This window comes from Lacerta agilis, chromosome 11 (assembly GCF_009819535.1).
Source record: "Lacerta agilis isolate rLacAgi1 chromosome 11, rLacAgi1.pri, whole genome shotgun sequence".
Taxonomy (NCBI): Eukaryota; Metazoa; Chordata; class Lepidosauria; order Squamata; family Lacertidae; genus Lacerta; species Lacerta agilis.
The window spans coordinates 32,660,182-32,673,742 of NC_046322.1; the positions used below are offsets into that span (position 1 = coordinate 32,660,182).

At 40.3% G+C, this 13,561-nt stretch overlaps 1 long non-coding RNA gene across 1 annotated transcript; it reads right to left on the minus strand.

Moving 5' to 3' along the window:
- Window positions 1-1,281: 1,281 nt before the first annotated feature.
- Window positions 1,282-10,346, minus strand: LOC117055326. Its single transcript, XR_004427596.1, has 2 exons — window positions 10,299-10,346; window positions 1,282-1,384 (listed from the first exon to the last, which is right to left on the minus strand). It is a non-coding gene; the product is annotated as an uncharacterized LOC117055326 (long non-coding RNA).
- Between the last annotated feature and the right edge of the window lie 3,215 nt (window positions 10,347-13,561).

The window sequence follows — 13,561 nt, forward strand, 5'->3', positions numbered from 1 at the left end:
GTTCAAAAAGGAGCCCAATCTAAACAGGGCAGAAAAGATGCACAGTATGTTTGTTGCAACCCACACTAAAACAGTTCTGTTTGTGGTTTGAGCGTGTGAAGGCGTGCAGACCAAATGCTCTATGAATAGCATCTGGAAATACTGATTGAAATGAAAACAATTATGTCAAGACCCCTGGCAGCAGGCAAGGTGGGATTGGGGGCACCTGGTTTGTGCCCCCTCAAAATCGTGTTCCCGGGTCTATGGTCCCCTGCCCACCCCACCCCCCCGCGCTATGCCCCTGGAAGCTGGAGCCTTTTGTATGCATAGCATGTGGTCTGCTACTGTACTAGTGCCCTTTCCCCCCCAAAAATGGTTACTGCACAGGATCATTGCATCCGGTACTGAAAGGTGTACATCCTGTTTGAAATCTTGGAGGAGCCATTATCCATCAGTTTAGAGTTGGATAGTAGTAAGCTAGGTGGACCAATGGGCTGACCTGGTAACAAGACAGCTTCCTGATCAGTTATATAATAATAATAATAATAATAATAATAATAATAATAATAATAATACAGTAATAATAATTTATTTATATCCCACCCATCTGGCTGGGTTTCCCCAGCCACTCTGGGTGGCTCCCAACAGAATATTATGATTAATAATAAAGCAGCAATAAAACATCAAACATTAAAAACTTCCCTAAATAGGGCTGCCTTTAGATGTCTTCTAAAAGTCAGATAGTTGTTTATTTCCTTGACATCTGATGGAAGGGTGTCCCACAGGGCAGGCGCCACTACTGAGAAGGCCTTTGCCTGGTTCCCAGTAACCTCACTTCTCACAGTGAAGGAACCACCAGAAGACCCTCGGCACTGGACCTCAGTGTCCGGGCAGAATGATGGGGGTAGAGACACTCCTTCAGGTATACTGGACCGAGGCCCTTTAGGGCTTTAAAGGTCAACGCCAACACTTTGAATAAGGGATGTGAAATAGTCCCGGGGAGATGGCTGGATCCATATACTTTGAAAGCACACCAACTATCTTTTTTGGGGAGGGGGAGGGGGGAGGCTTATGGAAGACTAAATGCAATATTCTCTCCCCCTCTTAAGTAGGCCACTGATGCTGGTGCCCAAGCTAGCCCTGGGCCATCTGCTTGTCAGGAAGGTGAAGACAGATATTTTCACACAGTACAGCACATGCAAGTTCCTGGATTAAAGCATATTTTGTACTGCTGCCATCCAGATTTGTTTGCTTGCTTTCCCAATGAACATCTAAATCCATGCAAACAACACTGGTTTGCTGGTGTGTGTGTTTTAATATACTTGATCCAAAATCTAGCCCCAGCAGCAGAAAATGTTGTTCCATTCGGTAGAGTCAAACTTCTGCAGACCTGAAGAAACTCCATCTGTTTAAAAAAAAAAATAGCAGTTAGAACTTTTACCTTTTTTTAAAAGACAAATGTCCATGAAACATACAATTCTTTTTCACGTAGGTCTAAGATATGATCCATGCACAAGGCGTTATCTTTGGTTCTGCTTACCTACTTTATATATTGAAGAAAACAAAACAAAAAAAATCCAATATCTGTTCTATTTATTTTTTTCAGGTAGGTGTGAAGAACTCCACTGATCTTTCTGATAACGCTAGGTACTACATTGAATAGCAAGTAAACTATCAACTCAACATTGGTATCAAAGATGGCAACCTTTTGAATACTGAGCAAACTAAGGCAAAATCTGTCCCAAGTTTATTCGTTATTTGGAAATTTAGTGGAATCACATTTGAAGTTGTTTGTGTGTACAGTGTGGCCCAAACACCCATGAAGGTCAGAGGTGTTATATAACTTTTAGTTGTTTTATGGATAGTGATGCACAAATGAAATAAATAAAAGTAGTCAACTTCTCCTTTTGTCTAGCAGTGTATCTTTAAATTTACATTTTATTGTTTTCTTCAATCTTGTCAATAAAATTGGTTTGACCAATTTACCACGTGCATATTATTTCATTCTCCTTTGATTTGTCAACCTTTCCCTTTCTCCTTTGCTTCAAAGCCACTGTAATTTCAATTCCTCCCTAAACTTTTATTCCCATAAAAGTTTTGGATTTTTATGAGCCCTTTACATGTTCAACCAGGATTCAGATTTGGATTCATACTTTCAAATCACAATACAGAGAGAGAACCGAATGAGCAGGGAGGCCAGAACTGGGGGTAGAGAGGACAAAGTCAAAGAGAGGAGGAATGAGAGAGACAGAAAGACAGAGAGTGAAGAAAACAGAAAAAGGCAAGGCAGGGGGGGGGACACACCACCAGATGTTCCTTCTAATTAAGCATTGGAAAATGAATAAGAAAATAAAGAACCAGTTATTGTAATATTGAATTGATCTTCTTGTGCTGTTTGCCAGGATAAAAGCTCATTGTTAATGCAGTGAGTGAAAGGGGTAGTCTGAGGTGAGGATGATGATGATGATGATGATAATTCTCACCCCATAGCAAAGCCAAGTAAACAATATTGTGTTAGGAGAAATAAGATGCTGGGGTGTGTGTGTGTGTGTGTGTGTGTGTGTGCATAAAAACGTGCACATATTATGTTACATATTCATATGATTTGCTGCAATCTGTAGTATATGCCAACCCTTCTTCCTTTGGACCTCTGCGCCAGCCATCATAGAAAATCAAGCTGACAATTGGTAATGTGATTTCTGGCTCTCTGGAGAGATGTTTGTGGATGAGAGAAGTACGCCAGTTCATGCAACACAATGCTTGTGACACTTCACCCCACTACATAAGGCTATGGGGGTGCAAGCCTTCACACCATCATTAACATGATCATCTGAACCTGAAATAACCTGGTGCCAGACAGTCTGTGCCCCACCACAAATAAATACTATGTGGTTAACCTAGTTTTGAAGGCTGTTCCTCATGCAAAACCAAATAATGTGTGAACCAAAACATAGCTTTCCTTTGAAATTTACACTTCTACACATTCTGTGTTACAGGTCTCCATTCTGTGTTACTGGGAAAGTTTGCATTAAAATGCACATATTCATAAAAATAACATATACAAATGCATTATGTTAGGGGAAATGACTTGCTGGAAAGTGTATGTTAAGAGAAATGTGCACAGAAATGCTGGTGCTTTTTTCCCGAAGACTTAAAAAAAAATCCCAAACTGATGTGGAAATGTGGTGAAGTTAACTTAATATTTCAAAAAATGAGACAAAATGAAATTGATGGATCTGTCCATCCCTATCTTGTGCTATGCCTCAGGGAGCTAAATGTATTGAGCTGGCTGTGTGTGTGTGTGTGTGTGTGTGTGTGTGTTATAAAGTTCACTCTGTTTTATGTTGGGGGAGATAACTCTAGTAAAATATGTGTTATAATTGAGAATGAATCTTCAATGATGTTTCAGTCTTAAAGAGACGTTTTTAAAAAATCAGCATGGGCTCCTCTAGGTTTCAGTTACCCTTCAAATGATTGTATTGTCTCTCCACTTATTATTATCCATCTTTGGACAACATATATATGGGTGGACAACACGTATGTATTTCAACACTCATGTATTTGCTGCATCTAGAGAGTGTGGCCAGTTTTCACTGCAGAGTCGTGACATATATGATAGATTAGACAACATGAAAACTAACGTGCATCTATCTAAAGATGTTGGAGAAGCAATGCATTAAATACGAGTGTCTTTTAGTTGACTGGATTACCTCATCTTTTTTAAAAAATAAATTCCCAACCAATATGAAGCATTATGTGACATACAAAAATTACATTGTAATTTAAGCCCCGAACATAAGTTGAAAATAAGGAGAAAAGTGTGAGGCTTCTACCTAGCCAAGTATACCGCAAAACACAAGAGATCCCTGGATCATGGTTTGATAACCATTATAATTAAGATAAGCCATCCGTTAAATAAAATATAATGTGGAGGGTTTTTTTGAGCTGGTAGTTCTGATTGAAAGTTTAGAAAGTGACAGAGCAGCAACATCAATAAACAAATGTTCTTCAGTAGAAATAATGAAAAGTTTCCAAACTGCTCCAGTTTCTGAATTTCTAAAGAATTTCTAATCTCTGCTGTTGCTCTGCAGCCAGGCCTGCTCCAGGGACCCTAGGTAGAGTATATTGTGGTATTTATAATACAGAGCAATTTAAAAAAATAAAAGAATGCAGGGCTGGCCCAATACATTCTACCACCTAGGGCAAAAAATTAATAAGATGGCACTTCTTCCCATTTCATGTACAAAAGCCAACTGGATGAATAGCTGAATCTAATTTCAACATTGTAAATAGGGCAGTGTACTTCAGATCATGACGACAGAGGATGAGATGGTTGGACAGTGTTCTCGAAGCTACTAACATGAGTTTGGCCAAACTGCGGGAGGCAGTGAAGGATAGGCGTGCCTGGCGTGCTCTGGTCCATGGGGTCACGAAGAGTCGGACACGACTGAACAACAACAACTTCAGATCAATGACTAGCTTAGGGCAGGGTACACATGCCACACACAACTCTGCCCTCTAACACTGCCCACTGTTTCTGCCTGAGGCAGCTGCCTCACTCTGTCTAATGGTAGGGCTGGTCCTGAAAGCAAAGAGACTTAAATGCATACAACAATCCATATCATGTTTATAAGCAGGGGAGTACCATGGGGAATATTAATTTCTGTTCTAATGATAATATGACACAAAGATGTATTAAAGTCAAAGAGCACATTATCTATTCATTTGCTAATTCACACACTATCCATACCAAAACAATAAATTAAGTGAGATGTTTCCTGTTCTGGAATGTTATGTGTTATAGTTAAGTTATTTCTCACTTTTTTAATGTTTTTGCCAGTTGATGTGTTTCATCTGCTGTTCTGCATCTCTGCATTATTTCACTAACTGCTCTCTTATTGCTATTCTGTTGAGTGCTGATTGTGAGTTGCCATAGAGGTCCCATATGTGAACAGAAAAGCATGGTGCAAATATTTCAATAAATACATAATGCGAAGTGCCAGAAGTGGAGCTCCATTGTTTAAAATGCTTAAAATTTTCTCCCTTCAGACAGAGATATATGCCATCTCCTCAGATGTGTGTTCCTGCAAGCTGACTTAAGAACCAACTTTGGAGCTGACTTTGTGAATGTGGAAGCAGATTTACTGCTAGCTTTGCAAGAAAAGTGGAGCATCTGAAAAGAGGGACTGGAGTAAGATGAGAATGAGAGCAGAAGTATAACTTTTTACTGTCTGAATGTGTACGTGTGATGTAATAGGAAGATGTACCAAGTTTCTGCTTTAACTTTTAACCCTAGGAACAAAACTGTGGTGAGCTAATGACTAAAGGATCCGGAATGATGTGACACAGAGAGAAACACCCCAGCCTTTTTGTGACCTCTCTGTGCTTGCTTTTGGTGACTACAAGCAGGGGAACAGTGGCTGTATGTGAGTTTAATTCCCCCTCAATGACCCATAGATACTAGTGGGGAGGTAGCAGCTCCAATACTGCATAAAATTGAGAGTAATCACACACACACACACACACACACACACACAGAGAGAGAGAGAGAGAGAGAGAGAGAGAGAGAGAGAGATTATCTTGATGCTGTGTTTTTCTCTTTCTCCTTTCTCAAAATATTTGGTACAGTAATTTCTCATTTTAATGACCTGAAATAAGACTAAGCCGTTTCGTACATTCTCTCTACCTATTTAGCTCTGACTTCAATTAACAATTTTACAATTGAGTTGCTGTGAAGAATGAACACTTAAAAAAACAAAAAACACAAATCTGGAAATGGAAGGTTATACATTAATGGTGGCTAGAGAAATAGAATCAAAGGAGTTCAGTCTCTGATGTCAAAGGAATCTATGTGCACCCTACATTTATGTGGGAAAGAACTTCCACAAATTTGCCCCAGACCATCCACTGTAACTTAAATACCTGGTTCTGACATAATGATACTGAAGTCGAACTATCATTAAGACTTCAGGAGCAAGTCACAGGACACTGGTTTCCAAATCTGGTTACAGTAGGGACCCTGATTAGTATAAAGCAGTGGTGGCCAAACATGGCCCTCCAGCTGTTTTTGGGCTACAACTCCCATTGTACCTAGCTAACAGGACCAGTGGTCAGAGATGATGGGAATTGTAGTCCCAAAACAGCTGGAAGGCCAAGTTTGGCCACCACTGGTATAAAGCATGGTTGCAGACATATAAGCCATAGCTGTTTCTGGAAGGGCAAGAGAATATGGTGCCTTATTGACCATTCTCAATTTTCAATGCTAGCTATTGGAAGCATCCTGTCTACAGTGCATTGTGCTGAGGTATTAGCTTCAAGACATATCACCAAAAAATTGTAACCTACTAATGTGGAAATAAGAGTTGTTTTCAGCAGAGGTCGTGTCAGCAGGATGCTGATGAGTGTGCACCGGGGGAAGTGGGGGCTGGAGTCCTAAGTGGGGCCGTGGTTTGTGGGGATCTGCAGCAGCCAGAAGTCAAGAATCAGAAGCAGGGGAAGCTTCAGAGCTGGAGGGTTGAGCACAGGATGGGTCAGAAGAAGCAGGTCAGGCAAGTGAAGAGCCACCCTCTCCTGCACCACTGTCCCCCAGAACCTGGGGGGAATTGAAAAGGGAGGAGCGGATGAAGTTTCTGCACAGGCACAGTCTCCGGCTGAATGCACACAGCCCATCGGGGGAAGGTACATAAACTGCTGGCAGGGGAATGGTCACCTGTTGCTGCAACTGCTCCATAGAATGCAGACTTGGGAATAGCTGCCTAGCCATTAGATTGATGTACGTAGATATCCAGAGCTGTACAAGCAACTGTTTGACAATAAATACTTAACTATCTGCCGTGTGCATTCCTTTGGCTAGGAAGCACCCTTGACAGGTAGTCAACATGGTGCCTTCTAGATTCGACTCCAGCTCCCATCAAATCCACCAACATTTCCAATGGCCAAGAAGGACTGGAATGATAGTCCAGAAATATCTGGAGGGCATCATGCTGTTTATTCCTGCTTTAGAGTAATGTAGCAAAAATAATTAAATTTTCTAAAGCCATGTTACTAAATCTTGAGACTTAGTTCATGATGAATTTTCTATTTCATTTAAATGCATTCTGCCACATATACCTTCATATGGTGAACTCAAGTTGAATGTATATCACTTAATATCAGTAGCACAGCCAAGACAAATTTGTAGACAGCACAAAAGAATTTATAAATAGAGCAAGGCAAAAATATGGAGTAATCCATTGGCTCAAAAATCACTTTTAATCAAAGTATTTGGTATGATAATGAAATAAACTTTGGCCTGGAGAAAACCTAACAACAACAACAACAACAACAACAACAACAACAACAACACAACTGCAGAATGATCCCAGTTAATACTCTTTCAAATCTGTATTGTTAACAATTCACCTTTAACTTTGTGAAACTACATTTTCCTGCTGCAAAAATCTAAGGCAGGAATTGCTAAATTGTATCTTTGGCGGCATACACTCCACACACTATTCAGTGCTGTTTACGATCAATGGGCCAGACCTAACAGAAGAAAGAAAATGGCAGAAATATATTATGATGAACAACTATCATATGCTCCCATAAACTTTATGTTTTATCTTTTGAAAAGCTTCTGCTATTTAATAAGATTTAGCCTCTTACTTTTAATCTCATATTGCAGTTGCAAGGAAAACTCTAGTATTGCTCTGGCATGTTACACTGTTGTCATGGATACACAAGTAAGGTACATTACTTTCACTAGTAAATAAAGATTCTGAAAGAGTGCCTGGTAGGATTTGCTAGGCTTGTAGTATTGTTAGCTGCTAAGAGCTTTAAATAAGCAAATGACTGTGGGTTTAAACTAATATGCAGTGGTGAGAGGATATGCATTTGATGTGCGTGTGTATAATTGCATTGTTCTTGCTTAGATTTGATATATATTTTAATTAAAACTAATCTTTGCATATATTATTTCATTTATTAAGGTGTACATCTGCAAACAGACTGAAAATGGTGAGATGTACTCCAATGAGATCAATGTCAGTGTATATAATTATTAAACAATATTTAATAATGCAAGTTGAGAGAGCATGTATGGTCCATTAGGTCAGTCAAGTTCAGATCTTGCTAAGCAAATTAATAGGTCCGGAATCTAGGTGCCAAGCACATTGTAAATTGAAAGTGGCAATTAACCTTTTTTCTATGGATGCAGTCCACTGGGAAGTTCTCCTGCACGAGACCCAATGAAATGAATGGGATACAAGCCCCCTTCATTTCCATAGGGCATCCTTATGAGAAGTTCCCAGTGGGTTGCCCCTCCCCTTATTACCAAAGGCAAGAAAAAGGATTCTTACAGCCAACATCTCATAGCAGTCCTAAATAAATGACTTACAAGTAACTCCAGATGATTTCAATTTAAAGGAAATGTGTTTGGAATTTAGCTGCTTTGGATTAAAATTATGTGGCCTTTTTTAAAAAAAAAAAAAATCAAATATTACACAAAATGCAAAATTTAGGACACTCTTGATTGTGTCAACTTTTATAACAGGTTTGACTTGTTTCTGATAAAGCTGCATCTTTTTTATTAAAAAAATGATATTAGGTTTTCCATTTTAACAATCCAATCAAACCACATTATATATTCCAAATTATACAAATTATCCAATAATCAAACAATCCAAATATTATGCCAAATTATAGATTTTTGGGCGGACTTCCCATGCTCCGAGGTCGGAGGATATTTATTAGGTTTTCCAGCTGCATCTAAATATAAAAAAGGGAGTGCATACTAAAATATAGGAGATGCTAGATATCTGATTTGTATGAATAAAGCCATAAGTAAAGATCATAGAGCTTTCTCATTATAACACAGTTCTAAACGTATAAAGCAGTAGTTTCTCAAATCAAAACTGTGGTAGGGGCAAAGGTTTGCATTAATCTCTCCCTATGCTGTAGTCCCAATCCAGATTTTGCCCTTAGAGCTACAATTTAGTAAACGAAAGCCAAGCACACAAGAGCCAGCCTCCTGTTTAATGTCACTTTCATTTCGACCCTATGTAGGTCCATTCCAACACTAGTCGAACACTAATTGGCAGTGGCTCTCCAGGGTTCCAGGCAGAAGTCTTTCTCCAGCCCTACCAGGAGACACCAAGGGCAGTACCAGGGCAGGGGTTTTTTTTCAGTCGGAACTCATTGGAACTCAGTTCTGGCACTTCTCAGGTAGGCGCCATTGCCATTAGAGGAGAAGGGAGGCATTCATGGTGAGTTCCAGCACCTCTCTTTCTAGAAAAATAGCACTGGTACAAGTAACATTCTGCATGTAAAGCATGGACTTCCCTGTTGATATCCATCAGGAGAGCCAGTTGAAATCCATAGAAATGTTCATTATCATTCCGTTGCTTCCAAGCTGAGTAGTGACTAGTTTTTCCCAAGATTGTGCTTATCTTTTCTGAAGGAACATGCATAACTTTATTCAGGTAAGGATGCACAAAAAAATGCACATAATACTGTTAAGAATTTGAATATCTATGTCTCTAGAGCACCATGTAACTTATCTGACCATTTCTTTTGCACAGATTGCACAATCAGCAATTTAGAAAGAATATTCTTAATGAACTTCAGGTAGCATTGGGAGGTAAAACCCAGTGGAACTCAGTGGAACATATAGCTATGTTTGAGGTGTTTAGGGCTGAGTGGTCAATTACTAATATATTTTGATTTAGTTAAATGGAACACTAAAGAAGCATGAACACTTTACAGTGAATACTTTCAGAGTGCATATGTATGGGCTTTGCATATGTGACAGTTTTCAGATCTGACACTGATGATTGAAGTCTGAGTAGATGAGTTCAGATCTCAGTTGTGGAAAGACCTTGCTGCCTTTAGCCCCTTCTCACAAGCCTTTTTCTCTTGGGTGCTGATCCTAATCTTTCAGCTCTTTCTTCAGGAATAGCTCAGTGAGCTTATTGTCTCCCAAGGACTCTTGAAGGCTTCCCATTTGAGAAAAACATGCTGGCACTCTATCACTGAAAATGTACTGTACCCATTTTGTAGCATTGGCAAAGATAAGACCCTGTTCACAGTTGTTGGGTGCATCTGAATATCAGAGTCTGCTTTTTTGGCACATTTGAATGCTTGCATCCTGGGACCAAATTTGATCTTAGTTGATGCCACATGCATATTTGCATACTTATGAGTAAGTGTGAGCATGTGATTTTATGGTTTTATGCATATCTTGATTCTTTTAAACCTTTCATATTCTGTAATAATAATCAACTGTTGAAATATTCAAAACTTTTTCCGTCCTTACCTATGCAGACACATATGCAATTTCTTACCTATGTCTACATTCAGTGTTCTAAACCACAATCCTATGCATTCCCATTCAGAAGAAAAATCCCACCAGGACGTACTTCCAGATAGCAGTGTATAAGACATGTAATACTACAACCTCAGGCTATGGTTCAAAAGACATGTCCTAGAATTTATTAGAATGATCACAGCTTATCATCAAGAATCTACTACTTTTGTACAACAGGTAAGTTCAATATGGGCATCTATGTAAACAAAGACAAATTGTTGTTGTTGTTGTTCAGTCGTTCAGTCGTGTCCGACTCTTCGTGACCCCATGGACCAGAGCACGCCAGGCACGCCTATCCTTCACTGCCTCTCGCAGTTTGGCCAAACTCATGTTAGTAGCTTCGAGAACACTGTCCAACCATCTCATCCTCTGTCGTCCCCTTCTCCTTGTGCCCTCCATCTTTCCCAACATCAGGGTCTTTCCCAGGGAGTTTTCTCTTCTCATGAGGTGGCCAAAGTACTGGAGCCTCAACTTCAGGATCTGTCCTACTAGTGAGCACTCAGGGCTGATTTCTTTGAGAATGGATAGGTTTGATCTTCTTGCAGTCCATGGGACTCTCAAGAGTCTCCTCCAGCACCATAATTCAAAAGCACCAATTCTTCGGCGATCAGCCTTCTTGATGGTCCAGCTCTCACTTCCGTACATTACTACTGGGAAAACCATAGCTTTAACTATACGGACCTTTGTCGGCAAGGTGATGTCTTTGCTTTTTAAGATGCTGTCTAGGTTTGTCATTGCTTTTCTCCCAAGAAGCAGGCGTCTTCAAATTTCGTGACTGCTGTCACCATCTGCAGTGATCATGGAACCCAAGAAAGTGAAATCTCTCACTGCCTCCATTTCTTCCCCTTCTATTTGCCAGGAGGTGATGGGACCAGTGGCCATGATCTTAGTTTTTTTGATGTTGAGCTTCAGACCATATCTTGCGCTCTCCTCTTTCACCCGCATTAAAAGGTTCTTTAATTCCTCCTCACTTTCTGCCATCAAGGTAGTATCATCAGAATATCTGAGGTTGTTGATATTTTTTCCGGCAATCTTAATTCCGGTTGGGGATTCATCCAGTCCAGCCTTTCGCATGATGAGTTCTGCATATAAGTTAAATAAGCAGGGAGACAATATACAGCCTTGTCGTACTCCTTTCCCAATTTTGAACCAATCAGTGGTTCCATATCCAGTTCTAACTGTAGCTTCTTGTCCCACATAGAGATTTCTCAGGAGACAAATGAGGTGATCTGGCACTCCCATTTCTTTAAGAACTTGCCATAGTTTGCTGTGGTCGACACAGTCAAATGCTTTTGCGTAGTCAATGAAGCAGAAGTAGATGTTTTTCTGGAACTCTCTAGCTTTCTCCATAATCCAGCGCATGTTTGCACTTTGGTCTCTGGTTCCTCTGCCCCTTCGAAATCCAGCTTGCACTTCTGGGAGTTCTCGGTCCACATACTGCTTAAGCCTGCCTTGTAGAATTTTAAGCATAACCCCTGCCAAGAAAACTCCATGGACAAAGACAAAGACAACAGAACAAAGACAAATAATATACGGTAAAAGAATTCTCTAAGGTTAAAACCACAGATTACTACTTGCATGAGGTTCTTTTTTCTAAAATGAATAAAAGTAGCCCAGTTATATTGATACACAGTGGAAAAAAATCATTTGGTGAATGCAACAGACTTCACAGTCATTGACTTCAGTAAGCTTACCCCTAGGTATGTAAGTGGCCTAAGAGAACAACCCTAAGCTCCCAAGGAGGGCAGCTGAGGGGCTCTTGGGTGCTGTGAAGCTCTCTCTCCCTAGTGATCCACAGGTAGAAAAGGAGATCCAGCAAAGGGGGCTCCCCTGGTACACTGGTGAAAGGATCCATCACCATCACTGTAATCAGTGGGTGTTGGGGTGGAAAGTGGTGCTCTAGGGATGTGTTGCGGGGAGCCTTCGTTCCATAGGATCCAAAGCTCCTTTGACATGGTCCTGAAAATGGTGATGAACCACATTGGCCGTAGAGCTACAGCAGCCATCCCCACCCCATCGGTGTCACTGTAAGGGGGTGGGAGCTAGACAAAGACTTCCATTGCCACCTTCTGTGGCTGGAGTAAGTCAGGAGGGCTGAAGAAGTGGCAGGTTCCTCTGTCATGAAATCTCATCAACCTGAGCATCATATTAGAATCACTACCCTTTGTGAATGTTCTCTTTCACACTCTCTCTTTATACCTGTGGAATAATATACAGCTAACACGTTTAATTCAGGGACAATCACAGCACCTTGAAATATTTATACGCTGCGAAGGCTAAGTTGTTAATCCTGTTTTACCTAGTTAAATTAGATTAGAATTTAAATGTGATGAACTGTCTCCAAGTGACATCAGAATCATGCTACCAGAAATCAATATTCTTAGATTGTTGTTTTTAAAGTCCAATTAAGGGCATCACCTGTTATTGGAAGAGGAGTGCTGGTTGTGGGGGAGAATTATTTACTGTTCACAGTCTCTCTCCGGGTTTTCTTTTAATAAAAAAAGGCTGCTTTCAGCTTCAGTGTGAAGAGAGTTAATTTAAATTTGATAACAAATGGCTCTGCTTTTTAAATGAATGTAGCCTGGCAACTTTCGCTGAGAACCCGTCATCGGGCCTCAATTATGTATGCAGCTTCTTTGAGAAATAGTTTCACACATCTGACCCAAGGACCACAATGTTGTTGTCATGAAATAAAAAGTGTGTGCAGGCAGGGCAATGTTTCATTCCTGGACACTCTCCACATGAGCTGACTTTGCCCTCCTCTCCACACTTGGGAGTTGGGAGGTACAGAAATGCAAATGCACAGATGCAGTTATATAGAGCTTTCCCTTCTCCTTTCTCACATTTCCTCCCCAACCCCTTATATGTGGAGAAGTAATGCAGCAGTTTGCCTTTTCGTCTTGTTTTTTTACTTAAGCTGTGTGTGTATTTGTATGCGTAGATAGATAGAAAGACACACACACACACACACACACACACACATTCCCAGTGTTTTGATGCCTTCTCCAAGGCTATCCTTATCAAAGCAATAGTGTGAAACCAGACAGACAGGCAAAGAGTTAACCCCAACACCATCCCCCCCCCAAAATGGCTGCTTTGTCTATGTGCACACACCAACAGCAAATGTCCTTCTGTTATTGTACAACCAATTTCATGTGTCAACTATTCATATGCTAATAGCGGTACAGTTTCTCACTTTTTTCCCTTCGACGGATACATTGTAAAGATTTTTTAGAGACA